The sequence below is a fragment of the Dermacentor silvarum genome, chromosome 5 (genome assembly GCF_013339745.2).
Source record: "Dermacentor silvarum isolate Dsil-2018 chromosome 5, BIME_Dsil_1.4, whole genome shotgun sequence".
Taxonomy (NCBI): domain Eukaryota; kingdom Metazoa; phylum Arthropoda; class Arachnida; order Ixodida; family Ixodidae; genus Dermacentor; species Dermacentor silvarum.
In genome coordinates this window covers 140339423-140358059 of record NC_051158.1, presented here as the reverse complement: position 1 = coordinate 140358059, position 18637 = coordinate 140339423, and the positions used below count along the sequence as shown (strand labels likewise).

The 18637-nt window shown below is 49.9% G+C and overlaps 1 pseudogene; it reads left to right on the top strand.

Annotated features, from left to right (window-relative positions):
- The first annotated feature begins 16727 nt into the window (after positions 1-16727).
- Positions 16728-17641, top strand: LOC119454462 (putative nuclease HARBI1; annotated as a pseudogene).
- Positions 17642-18637: the final 996 nt, after the last annotated feature.

Genomic DNA, 18637 nt, shown 5'->3' with positions numbered 1-18637 from the left:
GGCAACCTTCAATGTGGTAGTGCGGAGGATACTGAGGGTGTGATTCACATGGAGGTTTGACTGGATCCAAATTCCCAATATACGGATGGTGGTTTTCTCTGGGATTTGTTGGCCGGCGACAACGACGCGCAGGCTGTAGCCTGGGTCCTTCTGCGCCGTATGGGGGGGCTTGTGTTGCCAGATTCTCAGGAGTTCAGACTTCTCGGTTGCACAGGCCAGGCCACGTGCCTGTACGTATTGTTCGACGCAGGTGGCTGCTTTCTGCAGGTTATGATCTTTTTCTCCAAGGGACACCCGCGTACCCCAGATTGTGATGTCATCCGCGTGCATTGCGTGATGGATGCCATCAATGCGATGGAGTTCGTGCGCAAGACCAACATTGGCTAAGTTGAACAGTAGCGGGGAGATTGCTGAGCCCTGAGGGGTGCCCTTGTTGTGAACCTTGGTGATGTTTGAGCAGATTGACCCGAGAGGGACCGTGGCGGTGTGGTCCGACAGGAATGCCTGAACATAACTGTAGGTGCGCTGTCCGCAGTGAAGGGCAGCAGCGAGGACGTCGAGAATGGCTTGATGGCTCACATTATCAAAGGCGCCCTTGATGTCCAAGGCCAGAATGATATTTTCTCCTTGGTTTGGGGCAGTGTCAATGAGTTCTTCTTTTAGTTGAAGCAGTACATCCTGGGTTGAAAGATGTGCCGGAACCCGTACATTGAATGCGGGAGCAGGTCATTGTCCTCGAGATAGTTTTGCAGGCGGCTAGTGATGACGCGTTCGAAGAGTTTTCCGAGGCAGGAAGTGAGTGATATTGGTCGAAGGATCTCGATCTGGAGCTTCTTACCCGGCTTCGGTATCATTATCACCTCTGCGTGCTTCCATTCGGGGGGGGGGGGGGGAGCATGCCACATTGCCAATGGTTGTTTAGGAAGTTCGTGAGTTCTTGTACGGCGGTGTAGTTGAGATTCATGATAGGAGAGTACGTGATTATATCCGCCCCCGCTGCTGTGTTGCGGGTGGTGCTGCGAATGGCAGCATTAACTTCGTCCAACTTTATCGGTCGGTCCAGGGTGTGGTTTGCATAAACTTGATACCTCGCCCGATAGGGAGGCGGGTGATAATCACCATAGCATTCGCGCTGTACTTGAGCAAGCAGCTCGTCGTCCTTGCCTTCAAAGGCGTGTATGAGGCGCTGGACCGATTTGTTTGTCTCATTTTTTGTTCGAGAAGGATCAAGCAAGGCTCGTAGAACGTGCCACGTGCGGGCCGCTGAACTGGGCCCAGTTAAGTCGTGCCAGTTGCTCAGCATACTGCTCAGCCTGGATGGTGAGAGCTGCGATCTTGAGCTTGAGACGTCGGTTATGTTTTCGGTTCTTCTATCTGCGGATGAGGCTTCTTGTGGCTTCCCACAGGTACAGGAGATGGCCGTCCACTTCTGGGAGTTGCGATGTTCTCTTAATGACGGTGGTGCAACAGGTCCCGAATTTCTTAGTTTGCTCGCACTAGTCAGTGAGGTTTGTAAGGTTGCCAATTGAATTCTCGCTCTCGCGACGGAAGACGTCCCAGTTTGTGATGCGGGCTTGTCCAATGGAGCAACGCATCGCACTCTCCGTAATTTGTGTACGGAGAATGCAGTGGTCGCTAACCAAGGATTCCTGCAAGTTGACCCAATTATAGTTTGCACTACCACGGGCGAAGGTGAGATCGGAGCAAGTGTCCCTGCATACGCTGTTGCCGAACTGGGTAGGCTTTGCTGGATCCGTAAGCAGTTCGAGTTGGAATTTTTCGGTGGCACCTGCAAGTTGTTTGCTTTTGACATCCGAATGATTGTATCCCCAGCGTTTTTCGAGAGCGTCGAAGTTCCCGAGGAGTACGAGTTCCTTCCCCTTGGCTAATTTGCAGGCACCCTGGAAGTCGTTGGATTTTTGTTTCGGGGGACTATATACATTGACGATTATGATGCTTCGCCTCTCGGCTTTAGTTTTGCGCCTGAGAAGTAGCTCCACTATCACATGGTCGATGTTGGTGTCTGGGATGTTGTCAAGACCAATTACAGTTAACGCTTTGTTAATCAGGACGGCCGCTCTGCCTTCTGTCGGGCTATCGTAGGACTCATGGCCTTGGAGTATGGGTGATGTGCCAGGTTCTTGTAGCGCTATGACATCTGGTTGAGCAATGTGTGTGGTAATGTATTGTTGGAGGAGGCTCCGCTTCTTGCGGAAGCCGCGGCAGTTCCATTGCCAGATTTCTAATGGTTCGCCAATAGGTGGGGTTGTGTTGCCGATGGTTAATTCCTGTTGTGGGGAGGCGTGGTTGTCGGAGTGTTGGCTTGCGAGGCCGATGTGAGGGTGAGGTCAGCGTGTGTCAACGCCGGTGTAGAGTTCAGGGGCAAGCGATTCCAAGCTTAGTCTGAGAGGGACTTGGTCTTCCGTGGTGCGGGAGCTGCGGGTAGCCCTCTTCCTTCGTATATTGCGCCTTTTTCGGCAATTTGGGTGTCGAGGCTTGTCTCGAGGGAGTCAAGGCGGGCTCCGAACTGTGTGAGGGGGTATGTGAAGACGATACTGAATTGTTGGGAGAGTTGTTCGGAGAGCGCAGACAGCATTTCGCGTATCTCTTCGCGTGTGACTGCGTAGTCCGTCCGGTTGGGAAGCAAGGGATGCATCTTAAGGTTTGCGTGTCTGTTGCGGTTGGTTTGTGAGTGGCGTTCGGTGGATTCAGGTGGGGATCGAATGCGCGCCATTAGGGCGTGGAGTTGAGCACTGTCCTTAGCCTGAAGTGCCTTGACGGCAGCCAGCTCCTGTTTGAGCTTGAAATTTTCCGCGAGAAGGTGTTCGTACGCGGTGGACTGAGTGTTGGGCGGAGCGATGGGTGTCGCCCCTACTGCTGGCCAGCTCACCTTGGTATCGGTGCCGGCTGAAGAAGTGGAATTTTGTTTCTCGGCAGACTTGCGGGAGGCCTGCTGGGGCTGTTGGCGTGTGGGCTGCTGCTGTTGCCCTTGGTCTTCCGGTCCTCGTTCTGCAGCTGTTGTGCTGGCCAGGTCCTGCAGGGGGTAGAGGAGGGAAAGACTGCGACCGCTAGTGAGAGAGGCTGCACGAAGTCTCCCCCTCCTTGCTGAACCACCTGCGTTTGGGATTGGGTGAGTTGCGCTGGGGCTTGCGCCCACGGGGTTTGGTGGGTGGGGTGGACCGTGGCCGCAGAGTCTTTAGTCTCTGTGAGCACTCTGTGGCGCACGTCAGGTGGCCTCCCCCACAGGGGTGACCGTCCACGGGGTCGAAGGTACCGCACTGCCCACACACTCGAGCGTTCGGCGTTGGACACACGCCTGATCGATGCCCCAGTTGTTAGCAGACTTGGCAGGCTTGCCGTGTCGTCTTGTATGGGTGGCAGGCTACCTCCCCCCGCCCTCCGTAATACAGCACATAGCGAGGGAGGAGGGGGCCCTCGAAGTTGATCAAAGCAGATTTAGTAGCACCAAGTATCCGCACACTGTGCACTCTCACCGCCTGCGTGAGCACGTGGAGGTTGGCAGTAAGTTTGTCGGAGTTAACACGAGAAAGATCAAGCCCTGACACCGTTGAGTTTTCGAACTGATTTTTTATTCTCGCTCTGCACCTGCCCCGCGGTCGAATGCCAACGCCTTCTTCCTTGATGGGTGCCACAAGCCGAGGAGCTACAGGGCTACCCCCGTAGAGCGTGAGCCATTGGAGTCTCCCAGTGAAGGTGCTTGGATGTGGGCATCCAGACTGGAGATGCAAGCTCCGTGGACACGAGAGCGGCAATGTATGCAGGTTTTAGTCAATCGGCAGCCACGACGTCTTCACGGCCGTTGATGTCCAGCGTGAACGTCTTAGGTGTAAGATGGAGTACGCGAAATGGGTCATCATAGGCCGGTGTGAGTGGTGGCCGTATTTGGTCACGCCGAACGAAGACGTGACTGCAGTCATGCAGATCCTGGCTGACGAAGACAGGCTGGGGGTGTCGGTCGGCAGGAATTACAGGAGCAAGGTCGCGAAACGTGGTGCGCAGCTCTCGAATGTACGTGGAGGCATCATGAGTGGAAGGGGGCGACGACGGTTCAAAGAATACCCCTGGAAGACGCAGGCACACATCATAGACTAGTTCGGCTGATGAGCAGCCGAGATCCGTCTTCAATGCTGATCGGATGCCCAGAAGTACTAAGGGGAGGTGATCACGCCAACGTTCTCTTGGCTGGTGAGCAGTGAGGGCGGCTTTCAGTTGTCGATGAAGCCGTTCGACCATGCCTTTGGCTGAAGGATGGTAGGCAGTCGTGTAGATGTGTCCAATGCCCAAGATATTGGCAAGTGCGGCGAAAAGGGCCGATTGAAATTGACGACTGCGATCGGTGGTGACGACAGAAGGGCATCCAAAGCGTGATACCCAGCCGTTTGTGAAAGCCTTAGCCCCTGTCGGTGCTGTAATGTTGGAAATGGGAAACGCTTCCGGCCATCTGGTGAAGCGATCTACACGTGTTAGTCGGTAACAGGCGCCTTGTGATGGTGGAAGAGGGCCGACGATGTCGAGATGGACTTGGGAAAACCGGGCATCGGGAGGCCGAAAAGGGGTTGGTGCCGTGACCGTGTGACGGTGAATTTTAACACGCTGGCACTGAAGGCAGGTTCGCGCCCATCGTTGGACGTCAGCATTGATGCTTGGCCAAAGGAAACGACATGTGACTAGCTTCTGGGTCGCACGAATACCCGGATGGCTCATGTTGTGCAATTGATGAAAAATTGCACAACGAAAAGCTGTAGGCACGAAGGGCCGAGGAGCACCAGTAGACATTTCGCACGTTATTTATGATGTAGAATATGGAAGCAGGCACTCCGTGAAAGATAGACACGTGGATGAAGAGCGAAGACTATGCAGTTCAGGATCGTTCCTCTGGGCAGCTGCTAGCTCTTCCATGTCTAGTGGTGGCTGGGTCGACAAGGCATCGATGCGTGTGAGTGCATCAGCGGCGGCATTTCCCGGCCCGTGGACGTGTCTGAGATGCACGGTGAACTCGGAGATGAAGCATAGTTGACGGATTTCCCTTGCAGTGTAATTGCCATGATTGCGATGGAAGGCAAACGTCAGGGGCTTGTGGTCTGTAACGACGTAAAAGTCCCGGCCCTCCAGTAAATGACGGAAATGCTTGATTTTTCTTCCGGTGGTTTGAGTTTTTGCGAGAAAAAAACCAAGGGGCTGCCAACCTGATGCGTGCTGCTCGAGAATAGCGCCAACTGCCACACTCGATGCATCGGTGATGAGACAAATTGGGGCATCAGGAACGGGATGTATGAGCATGGTGGCGTCTGCCAGAGCCTTTTTGGCAGTGGCGAAGGCAGATGCGGCATCGTTGGTCCATTCCAGTGGTGCAGCCGGGTCATTTTTATGGCTAATAGGTCGGTCAAGGGCTTTAGGAAAGTGGCACACTTAGGAAGAAAGCGGCGATGGAAGTTTAGTAGGCCCAGGAATTCTCGGAGTCGTTTCATTGATGTCGGGGGTGGAAAGTCTAGGATAGCCTTCACTTCTCTGGCGAGTGGTCGGATACCCTGTGGAGTGACAAGGTGGCCTAAGAACTCGATTGTAGTGATACCAAAGACGCACTTATTGGGATTAATGACAAGGCCGTAATCATTCAGACGATGAAACAGGGTGCACAGGTGGTCTTCATGCTCAGGGGCCGATGAGCTTGCGACCAGGAGGTCATCAAGGTAGGCAAATACGAAATCGAGACCTCGCGTGACCTCGTTGATAGTGCGCTGAAAAGTCTGTGCTGCGTTCCGCAGTCCGAAAGGCATCCTTACATATTCGAACAGACCAAATGGGGTGGTGATGGCCGTCTTTGGAATGTCAGCGGGTTCTACAGGAATCTGATGCTAAGCCTTCACTAAGTCAATCTTAGAGAAGATCATGCACCCAGCCAAATTTGATGTGAAATCCTGTATGGGAGGAAGTGGGTAGCGGTCTGGTAAGGTGTGGGCATTGAGAGCACGGTAATTCCCATGTGGTCTCCAGTCGCCAGGATCTTTCTTCGGCACCATGTGGAGTGGCGATGCCCAGTTGCTGGAGGAAGGCCGCACAATGCTAAGTTCAAGCATGTGCTCAAACTCACGGCGGGCGATGGTGAGGCGTTCTCCAGATAGTCGACGAGGCCGTGTAAAAACGGGAGGTCCAGTGGTCACAATGTGGTGAGTGACGGAATGCTTCACCGTTTACTCTCTGGTGTACGGCTTCGTGATGTTGGGGAAGTCAGCGAGCAATTTTGCATACGGCGAAGCGGGTGTGAGAGCTCGAAGGCTCGTTGACGAGGAAGTGCAGAGTATACCGTTGGCGGATAGGCGCGCGTTGAGATCGATGAGGCGATGAGCATGCATGTCAAAGCAAGGTTGAATAAACTGAGGAAGTCAGCTCCAAGAACAGCTTGCGAGACGTCAGCGAGGATGAAAAGCCAGCGGAACGTACGGCGTATAGTCCAAGGTCATGTGCAAGAGAGCGTTGGCCGTATGTGGGAATGGCGGAGTTGTTGATCGCTTGGAGTGGGCAGGTCTGTTCGTTGCGACGGCGATCTGCACATGAGGCCGGTATGACGCTAACCTGGGCTCCTGTGTCGACGAGGAAGCAAGCGCCAGTCATCTTTTCGGAAACATAGAAAAGGCGGCATGACTTTCGACCAGTACCATTTGCCGCCGCCAGTGGCCGGTCGTCGCATTTCCCGACCAGGAGCACGGGCGCGTGCACTTGCGAGCAGAGGCCCCAAATCTGTGGTGGTACCCGCAAATGGTCGAGGCCGAGCCGTCCCGTGGCGCGTCGGTTGTCTGAAGTCCCGGAGAGCGTGGAGACGTCGAGGAGCAACTGTGGAACTGGAACCTGTGCCGATCGGCGATGCGCAGGTACGAAGTCATCGAGACGTCTGACAAGGGCGTCCAAACGGTTGTCGATGCTCGCGAGCGCGGTATCTGCAGCGGTGGCCGGTGACGACGTGGTCACGTCGTTGAGGCTATGTGCCCGCGAGTAGTTGCTACACGATCAGCCATTTCAACGAGCGTGTCTACTGGGACATCCCCTGCAGCGACGAGGACCGGGACCATGCTCTGCGGTAAGCGCTGGAGAAACAACTCTCGCAACAGCTTCTCCTCTTGAGGGGCGGAGGTCCCGCCAATGAGCTCGTGCATGCGTCGCAGGAGCTGGGATGGGCGACGGTCACCGAGCTCTGTGGACGTGATGAGCTGTTGGAGTCTGCTGTGTTCAGACTCGGCCTTGCGGGAAATGATAGCTTCCTTCAACGTGTCGTAGGGATGACTCGGGTGCGGCGAAGCTAAAATATCTGCGAAGTCTTCGGCTGCGCCCGGAGGTAAGGAGGACACCAGATGCCAGTACCTGGTCTGTTGGCTGGTGATTTGCCGTAGACGGAAGTGCGCCTCGACCTGCATTAACCATGTGCAGGGGTTGCTTGGCCAAAATGGTGGCAGGTTGACGTGTTGGATCGCAGCCACCGCAGCACTGCTAGGTCTGGCGTCTTCTTGGGCGTCAGGACCGGTAGGCTGTGTGGAAGAGCCGGCGGGATCCATGCGGGATGGTTGGGGTTGCGTGTTCTTTATCGGGTCACCATTAACTGTCGGAGCTAACACGAGAAAGATCCAGCCCTGACAGCGTTGAGTTTTCCAACTGATTTTTTTATGCTCGCTCTGCACCTAGGTGGTCTGACGCAGTGTCGGTGACGATCTCCAGGTAATTCGGTCAGTGAGAGCACATGTTCGGCGTAGCTCAAGCGACGCACATCCGCTCACTCCGAACACTCCAGCGACTCTCCTATGCTGCTGGGGCTGGCAGGATTTTATTGCGATAGCAATTATATGGACACTCCAAAACGGATTTCTGCTCTGGCGTCGCCATCGGCGTGAGGTTCCGTATGACGTCAACGGCGATGAAATCGTCGCCGCGCTCCGGACGTTGTATGTGCGAGTGAAAGAGCGCGAGGGACGCGCGCCTTCAAAGGGAGCGAACGCACGTCGAAGAGCAAACGCGCGTTCTGCGCCGTGCTCCCTGAAGGGCTGCAGAATTCAGCGTCTCTTTCCTCCTTTCCATATATAGGGAGCAAACGCGACTTTTTCCGTCGCGCAAAAGGCTGCGGGGGGACGGGAGGGAGAGAGAGAGGGGAGGCGACGTTTAGCTGCGCCACCAAATACGTATTTATATAAAAACGCTGCGCGCGTTCAGTGCGAACGCGGGCAAAACGCCGACGGCGTCGACAACAGTTCTGCGCGTTGCTGGTGCTGCTGCATGTCCAAGTTTATACAGTTAATAAAACTGCTATCCTTACTCCGTATAGTTCTCTACTCATTTGCTATCGCAATTGATGCTTCGCCTTTCAGGTGAAACTGCGACAATTCTTTATATACAAAATCTTGCCCCGTCCCATTGTGGGGCTCCGTGGTGGGCGGCTGGCACGAGACAGATTGTTCGCTGCGCTACTCACAGGCTTCTCCTCCTAATAAATGCCGTGTACCTATATAATCATAATACAAGATATTGACGCAAAATAGTGAATATTTATTCACTGTTCCGTGCTACACGCTCAACTCACTTGTGCAATTTACTGCTGCTTGTTTCTTGAAGAACAGACATCACGAATCTGTTTGGCGAACTGACACAGGCTGCTCGGCCCAAATTTTTTAGTGAAATATGCCTTTTGAACAGTATGGGTACAGCTAGAAAGAAGCCGGTCTCATTCATTAGCAGCATGGGGCTTATGGAAGATACTATTATTCCCCAGTGGAGGTCAAAAATCAAGTGAATTCATTTTAGGCTTGTGGTGTCTTCTCTATGAGTCGGGTATGTGAGGTTCTCTTTTATGCACTCATGAAGCGAATAGTTCTCAGTTTGTGTAGTTAAACAACACAGGATCGAGACATGGTGAGGCAGAAGGCGTTGGAATTTTCCTCTTCAGCGCAGCCTAAGCTGCGCTGTATAGCCTCGAGTATACCTTAGGCATTGCGATTGGCGCCTAAACAACTGCTTCATGGTTTCAATGCGAAGTTGTAGTGAACTGATGGGTTTCGCGAATAATGCGTGCCTCGCCACAACGACAGTCGGTAGACTTAGTTGCGTAAGGGCTGTGCCATGATGTCGATAAAGGCAACTGAGGGTCACTGTGAAACGTTTTCTCGCTTGCAATTGATAGGCTCTCGATATTAACCACGAAATTGCTCTTTCAGGTGATTGCTGTTATGGTATTCGTGAAGTATGTACATACTATAAGTGACGCGCCGTCGTGTTAACAGCCATGAGCAATGCGTTGTCTGGGTACCTGTTTCAGAGAACGGTGAAAGTATTAGCAAACGTTTTCATGCGAACTGCGCGCCTAGCTCTTCCTTTTACGCATGAATAAAGTAGCCATATTTGACTGGAACAACTCACCATAGTAATAAGAATCATCATAGAAGATTCGCTGTGCAGTTTCCTTCTAACACGAATTTATAATATTGACATCAAATACCAATACCAAGATGTTTCTTTCTTGTAATATGCAATGTCTCTCATACCTAAGCACTGAGATAATGTTAAGTGTTTTGCGGAGCATCATACAGAACTTGGTGTATTAAAATTGCAGAGATTCTTTTTACGCAAAGGTTATGGACAGACACTGCGCATATACACATTGCAAAACCAGTAGACCCCTTCAATGCTACATAGCTTGCGATATCCACGACGCAAATTTTCACGACTCGCCGTTTTTGCGAAGAAACTGCCGTTCAGGCATGACAGTAAAAAGAAGCCGAAATATCCTTCAATAAGTACAGCTCGAGGTACCAATACCCCAAGCATGCACGAAGGGAACGAGGGCGCAGTAGCCGAGCGAGCGCCGTCCTGGCCGTGACGTCACTCGTAGAGGGCGCTACTCTTACTTCTCGCATAGGGTGCCTCGATGCCAGTTGACGGCGGCGCTGGGCATCGAGGCACCCTAGGGTTCCTCGATGCGCGCGCCCCCCCTCCGCCGCCGTGGAGGGTGGAGCCATTCTGTGAAGGGGTGAATGCCGCCTTTCGACCGGCGGCCGCCATTGCGCTCCCCACGCATCGTCGCGGTTGGTTCAGTGAGACACGTGTGCGGCGTCTTCTAGGGCAAAATGCCCGGGTGTTGCGTGCCACAGTGCAGTGTGCACAAACCACTCGCGAAACGTTGCGCTTGGCATTGTAAACAATACAAGGCATGCAGATGGGCAGCACATCACAGTGGAAGCCCTCACAAGCAGGCCTCATGATTGCAACGACAGTGGTCCTTCGTTTGCAAGATGTTTTGCTTAAAACGGATGATTGATTACAAGTTCTTCCTAACTGGGAGACTTCCGCAGGACTGCCTGGAGAATCTTTTTTTTTCTGTTGTGCGCCAAAGAAAACCCGTTCCAAACGCGTACGACAAGAAATGCGCTTTAAAGCTCGTGTGTGTCAGTAAATTTTTGCACACGCCAGCGACCTCGAGTTATGGGACAGATGATTCTGAGTATATGGCTGACATGATTTCACAAAGACAACGAGAGTGTGGCGGAAATGTTGAAGAGGAAATCGATGATGCAGAAATTCTTTTCATTGAAGCACTGACTTCAATTAAGTGCAGCGTTCTGCACCATATTGGTGGATTTCTTGTGAAAGGAATTTTGAAAATAACGGACTGCGAGCAGTGCAGGGCTGCAATGCAGGGCTCGGCGAGCCATGAGCATGCATATTTAACTGCATTGAAAGAGTATGTTCAAGATGGTAGTAACTTGTGTTATCCGAGCGGTGAGGTTATGAGCTTGCTCATATCCTGTGAAGAACACTTCAAGGGGATCACATCCTGGACTGAAAACCTGTTCACCCTGAAGTCCCCCCTAAAAGCTGTCACAGAATATTTAATCAAGAGGGCCAAGTGCAGTCTACACACGTGCCAGCGACATAAGGGTTCCCTGGAAAACATGTTGATATCAAGTTATGCACGAGTAAGGCTACGCATTCACCTGCGCCAACTCGAAGCCGCGAGAATCAGTGGGAGTGGAAGCAAGACATGCGCTGCAGTTAATTTGCCGTGAGTTGTACCGCTTGTTCTTGAAAAAATTCTCAACCATATAAACAATCCACGATATGAGAAATTGCTATGTATTGAATGCATTTTGTTTCCTCTACGTTGAGAATCCGTGCGGCCGCTTTATTTTAAAGATATCGATGACTGGCCGCTTTATAACAATTACCGGTTTACGCTAGATTGCTGCGGAAAACATGCTCAACAAGGTTTTATAGTCAATGTCTGCATGAGAGCCATCATTTAATGCCACAAAAGCCATATGTAGAGCACCAAATCATCTGACATGTATTCCAACAAGTTTTACCCATCTGCACATTTACAGGACGGTAAACGAAATAAAAAAATTCAGGATACCCTGCGTTGCAGCATGCAGTCCGTAAATGGGGTAGCTGATGACTGATTCGAAAACACGAATGTTTTTTTTTACAATTTTCTTGAAGGCACAAAACACAGACACAACGAAATGCGATGGGACTCGTGTGTGTGTGTGTTTCGCACGTTTAACCAATATATAGCCCAACAAGACGTTATCTTAAGGTGTTTACGCAGCTGGCTTGGATGGTAGCCTTCCGCTGCCAGCGAGACCGGCTGCAAATTCCGCTCTAAAAATAAAGATTACAAAACGTAAATCGGAGACCCTCACGCTGCCGATGCGAAAACTTTGTGTTCTCGTCATATCGTTAAAGTACCACACGTTTTACATAACGAATTCTACGTGCAGTGGCGCAAAGTACCGCTTGCTGCATATCCTGGCTATAGGCTGCCATCGGAGAGGGCATCGCAATGGCGGACGCCGTAGCAGACGACGCGGTTGTCTCCACCCTCCACGGCGGCGGAGGGAGGGCGCGCGCATCGAGGAACCCTAAGGCACCCTATTCTCGCAACCACGACCAGTCGTGAGCGCAGCGCATGGATGGAGTAAATGGAGAAAGAAAGTTTCTCGTTCGTCTATGGCGCCGCGTAATGCGCTGCTGCTAGGCGCCCGGTTGAGAACATGCGTGCAATCATGGATGGACGCAGTGCCATATTTCAGCCGCGTGACGAATTATCTTATCTTACCAGTCATCATTTTACCAAATCGCCATTGAAGAATCAGCAAGTCAAGAATGCGCTTGCACCGCGCTGAAAGCATTAATTACGTTGATTTAGGTAAGGAATACAATGGCATCCTTTGGTTTGAGGCCACTTCGGTCTTTCTGGACTTTTACATTGCGTCCAAACAGGACAAAATATGACGGAAGAAGAAAAGGGAAGTACAAAGGAGTAGCACTGCTAGCTTCCAGCTGCGCCGGGGCAACAGGTTTTTCATAGTCGAGACGCGCGAGGATATATAACTCGCTGAACATTACATGCACACGCCAGAAAGTCCGAGCCGGCCCGGGCCCGCGTCAAAATACCCGAGCCCGGCCGGAGCCCGGGTCAAAAAGCCCATGCCGTGCCCGAGCCCGGCCCGAGCCCGTGAAAAAACTGCCCTACCCGAACCGGGGCGGGTCACGGGCCGGGCCGGGCCCGGGCTTTTGGGTAAGCCCGAGCCCGTGCAGTGCTCTATTGTATGCTACCGATGTAAGGGTCTTCAGGGACTCAGTCAAGCTGCCTAGAGCCGCTTTTAGCCCTGAAGACCATCCAGAATTTTCTGGTGAAATAAACCTTCATTGATTGATTGATTGATTGATTGATGTTTGCAACCCATTAAAACTGGGTGCCACATGTGGTACGTACACTTATCTTCTTCAACGAACGCAACAGATCAGCACATATCTCTGCGTATATGTAAGACATGCCGTTCCATTAACTGTTTCATTATGGTCGGTATGATAGTGCACCGGATAACTGAACGCAGCCGTTTGTAATATACAAGCTGCAGAGTGGAGCGGTCATACATTTGGGAACGGCATTACATTTATGCATGAAATATAGGATAAGCGTAATATGTTTTTCTCGGAAATCAGACTCGAGAATAATATATGTTGTTTACACCCCCAGAAATAAGCCGAAGAACGCAGCCACCTGCTTTTTTCTTTTTCTTTTTTAATATAAGCAAATTCCTCGGTTTTACGTGGCAAAACCACGATATGGTTATGAGGCACCCGGTTTAGTTTTTGCCACCTGGGGTTCTTTAACGTGCACCTAAATAGAAGTACACGAGTCTTTTTCCATTTCGTTTCCATCGAATTCCGCGACCTGGATTGAACCCGCGAGCTCCAGTTCAGCCGCGCAACGTCGTATCCACGATATAGGCACTAATTAGGCTACCGCCCAGGCTTTATTTCTTTTTTTTTCTTTTTTGAAGTATCGCCTGGAAAAAGACATTTGCACGTACGGCTTACGGCCAAAGATTAGCATATAGGATGGCTAACTATAAAACCGTTTTCGGCGCTCGAGGTCCGACTGCAATAAATAACCCCGTACCAATTACTCCGCATTCTGTTATGCGAGAAACGCAGAAACTTGAATGGAATGTTGCACTGCAGTTTACTCTTTTTTTTTTAATCTATATCAATGCTTCCCGTAAATCTAAGTACAAGGCGCCTGATGGGTTAGATATGCGTTACTTGTTTGAAGCGGCAAGCAGGAAGGTTACATATGTTGCTTCATGTACGTTTCGCAAGACGTACTGATAGAAAACTATATGCGTAACAATACACACGAGATATATATGCTGCTTGATGAACGAGAAAAGTATTTTTCACCAAAGGTAACCGTACAATAACATAGTAGAATGAAAGCCGACACTGCGGCCGCAATGCACGCGCAATCACCGAGCGGCATTAGAAAATAATAAAAAAAAAATAAAAGAAAGAAAAGGCATTTATTCTTAAGGCAGAAATCCAAGTCATATGCAATTATGAACCCCATTTGATTGGTCTGAACGGAAATACCAGCGCGCGACGTTGTACGAATGACCCTGCCGAGCAGTATCGCCAGCAGTTTCCAACGGCGCGACCTTGATGCGGCCCAATGCACTTCGACCACAGCGCCGCCTCAGTATTTTTCCACGTCGGGCGCCTCACTGCAAAGCATGCGCCGCCCCAGCCGCTCGTCCCACTCGACCATATTCTAGTACACTCTAAGCGTGGCTATAAATTCTGCATTTTCTGCGACGCATGCAGATGTTGCGTGGTAAAGTTCGCATATATGGTGCACGTCAGTGCTTTTATTTATTTGTCATGCTATCCGGGCGTCATATGATGCATTAAATTCAGCGCAGCGGTAATCTAGGGCGGCTAGTATTTGTCATGTCAACAACACTTTTCCAAGTCAGCATAAAATTTTAATTCATGCTGCGCATCCCATTACCTTTCTTTGGTCATACCCCGCGTTTGATTTTTAAAAACACGCTGCTGTTCCCGCTGAAACTTATTCCAGTTGCGGGGCCGGAACGGGTAAAAGTTCCGAAGAGTGGTCTACATTCATACATTAAGAACTGAATCGCGTGCTTCTCAAGATAACGAAGTGCCTTTACTCTGGCTGTACTGCATGCTACTGCGAAGCATAAATAGCCAGCAACCGCTTGTCGCCATTAGTAATACTAATACTAATAAAGCTGGACGCATCCAGCTGGTTTTGCCGAAACATTTTGTCACCAATATCATACCTCGGTTTACCACCAGGCAGAAAATGACATTCAAGATGTGGTTAGCCATTAATTACTCAACAGAAATTAAGTTCCAGCATGGCTTTTAGCGTCAATATATGTTTACATTGCAAGGCTAGTCATAAAGAACACTGTACGAAAAAAATGCGCCATGACTTCATTCGACGTAAGTCATGGACAGCACGGACTAGAGGGTTTAGTCATTTGCAATTGCATGTGTAATTGCATCTGTTTTGTACTTATTCCAGCGTGTAAATTGCACTCGTCTCGACCTACTGGCACCTTCTCAGCTTAAGGAGCTTCTGTTTTTCCCACTGTACAGCTCTATCTTTGTTGAGTGATTTGGTGTAAAAATGCAAGCGTGTCAGCACAAAAAAAACTGAAAAGTATTTTTCACCAAAGGGAACCGTACAATTACATAGTAGAATGAAAGCCGACACTTTGCAATGGTTTTGACATCCAACTTGATGAAGCTTTACAGTATTTAGAAACAACATAAAATCATGTATGCTGAAAGCCTGCAGCTTCTCAGTAGAAAAAAAAGTTAACGCTTCTTCTAACGTCACAACAAGCACGGCCAAGTTATCGCCAGTGTACAACAAACCTCTACAGTCGCAACGCTTAATAAGCTGATTATGTTCAGTGTCTACTACGCCATGCTTTTTTGTGGCTAGTGCTGATGCACACATGCCACAAGAACTTTTTATTTTAAAATTTCTAGCTACATAGCCAGCCACGTAAAAAACCAGACGGCTATCCCTTTTTTCTACTACATAGCTGAAGGCATGCGTGTTACCATATGCAACACACTCTCACTTATGCAGTATCTCACATCTTCGGTGTGGTTCAAGTACCTGTTGACGTTAAGACAAAATCAGTACAAGCTCGAAAACTTTTTCGGCATAATAAGGCAATATTCAGGTACTAATGACCATCCAAGCCCAGCGCAATTTCTTATAACAGTAAATTGTCTAAGTTTTTACAACCTCGCGCAATCCCCAATATCTAGAAACTGCCCGGCACAAGTTGTCAATGCTCTGCTACACACTATGTCAGCAGGCACAAACAACAGTGCTGTACTTGGCATACAAGACATTGTCGGGCATATGCTAGAGGTCGGAAACATTGATGGTGCTGCCTTTGCCATTCAATCTGCTTTGAGCAAGCACCACAGCACTGGCAGCAGTGCTTTTGCTTACGAACCCACCTCCGCATTTTTTTAAAGCTTGTTCTTATTCGTCTAAAAATACAAGAAATGTCTCAACTTCTGCAGCATCTTCCGATGAAGGTCTAAGTCCACGTTTTGGATACCTTGACGTCATTATAACTATAAGCCGGCTACCACAAGATGTTCTGTCGCAGACACTGAATTTGAGCACTAATGTACATCTGATCTAAACAGAGACATGCATTTGCGCACTTCTTCACTGAAAAGTGTGAAAGCTAAATTCACTTTCATTTGCACGGCAACCAAGCGCGTTGACTAAACGCGCACGCCGACATGTCACGTCAGTACGATTGCACGTGTAATAGCCGGAGCACAAGGTCAACGCTCTGATGGTTGCTGCGTTGGAGATTCTTCGCGCCCCTGACGACTACAGAGCCTCTCGCGGCACCGAAAATTTGCATCACGTTTCGGGCGTTCCTCTACCAAAGCGTGCATACCGCGGCCCGTCACACTGACCCTTCTAGCCACCATACCTGCTAGCCGACAAACCGGAAGTCGTAGGTTTTTGTTCGACCAATGGGCATCGTCACCGACGCTGACATCAAAAGATTCACCCCGCTGGCATCGTGACGACCGCTGGGGATATCGGAGAGGCCAGGAGAGGAGGACGGCATTGTATTTTTAAAAGACGATAGTTTTTCTTGGGGAACTTACCGCCGTATTCACAAACCAAACTTATCCTTATACTTATGACTTAAGTCACCGAACAGCCCTTAACGCGTTTCAAGAACCAACCTTATACTTATCGCAGAACTTTTCTCGTACTTATCGCCGTGATAAGTAAGGCTTGGATAAGGTAGCCTCCGACCTACCTTAACGCTCACTTGTAAGCAAACAAAATGGCGGCGATGGACGACAACTTCGCGGAGTTTGTTAACTATCTCGACCGCCACGGAGAAATATTGAGCGGGGCCGCGTTTTCATACGCGTCTCCGCCACGGCGAGTGCCCAGGGATCGCTTGAATCCCATGGAAGTGTACGACGAGTACGAGTTTTTGTGCCGCTTCCGATTCAGCAAAAGTGCCGTCCAGCAGCTGCTCGCTATGCTGCCTCTGCGGGATAACACCGATGGACGTGGGCTCCCTGTGCCGCCTCTCCTGCAGCTGCTCATCACGCTACGTTTCTATGGAGCCGGCACATTTCAAATTGTGACCGGCGACCTAGTGAATGTAGTGACCTAGAGCCGACGGTGTCGCGGGTGATCGAGCGCGTATCCACTATGATCGCCAGGAGTCTCTTTCCTGCGCTTGTGAAGTTCCCCAGCGCTTCAGAAGTGAGCGGTGGGATGCAAGCATTTTACCGGATTGGGAAGTTTCCCGGTGTTAGCGGGTGCATTGACTGCACCCATGTGCCAATTAAGAGCCCCGGTGGTGACCACGCCGAGGTGTACCGTAACCGGAAAGGATATTTTTCGATAAATGTCCAGGTGAGTGCCCGTTTCAAATATTGCAGCCGCGGTTCGAAACTGAAATGCAAACATAAGCGGTATAGAATGCCGCTGGTAGTACGACCTTGTAATTGTAACAAGTCACACTGAATAAATTACGACGCGGTTTTACATCGCTAGGCTACATCTGTGCTACGACAGTTGTCGAAGCTTCGAATTTACTAGCAGGTTAACAGCTGCACCAACGTCTCGCACTTCACCGAAATGCAACTACCGCAGCCAGCACTTGAACTCGCGACATCGTTAAAGTCAGCTTTGTCAGAATACAGCGATGTTATGCGGCGAAGATTGTGCCATGTATTTTGGTGAAGCATGTACAAGCACTAAAAAAGTGACACGCGTTCCTTCATTATATACGCTCGTACGTACCACCGGAGATCACGCGACGGCTAGGTTCTTTGCATCACCCACCCCGCGGTGCGACATGAAAAATTTTGCACATTGTAAGCTAATGTACTTGGGCCAGGACTTAAAAAAATTTGTATCGGGCATGACCGTATAGTCGACATTGGACTACATAACTCTACAATAGAGCTACAAATTTACAAGGACGCAAGTATTGGAGCTCCCGCTTCTATTTTAGCACTCTTGTTTTTTGACATGTTTCAACAAGTGCATTTTGCACAGTCAACATGAGCTTTATTGTACATACGACTAAAAAAGTCAACTAGCCTATCAGTTAAGAATATGATGCCACCATAAAATTCTCACGTGTACAGAATTGCACAATTGCATTTTGGATACCGCCTTTTATTTTTATTTACACCTCGTAATTAATTATTCTTGTACCATTGACAAGCCATTCTCATCGCCTTGGCACTCTTGGCCACATCTGGCAATTACGCCAATAAACTCTAGTAATCAATTTTCAATAATCATTAACAAAACTGTTTTGCAGGGAATCACGGGGCCTGACCTACAGTTTTATGATGTAGTGGCTAGCTGGCCAGGGTCTGCCCATGACAGCAGAATTTTTGACTGCAGCCGTGCTAGAGTACTGTACGAGACTGGGATCGTCCCCGGCATTCTGCTTGGGGACATGGGCTACGCCTGCAGGCCATACCTCATGACTCCTCTTAAGGATCCAGACCAAGGCAGCCCAGAATACAGGTAAGCTAGTAAATTTCTATGAAGCAGTGTTTCTGAATATACAAGTTTATTTTCAAGGCACAGCAGCTTATGTGAACATGCAAGGTTAGACAACAGCCAATGCAAAATTGAAACACTTTTTATTTGTACATATTCAAGGATGTTCTTGCGAATGATTTCGTACACTCAAAACTCGGAGAAATGTGTATAAGACAAAAAGAA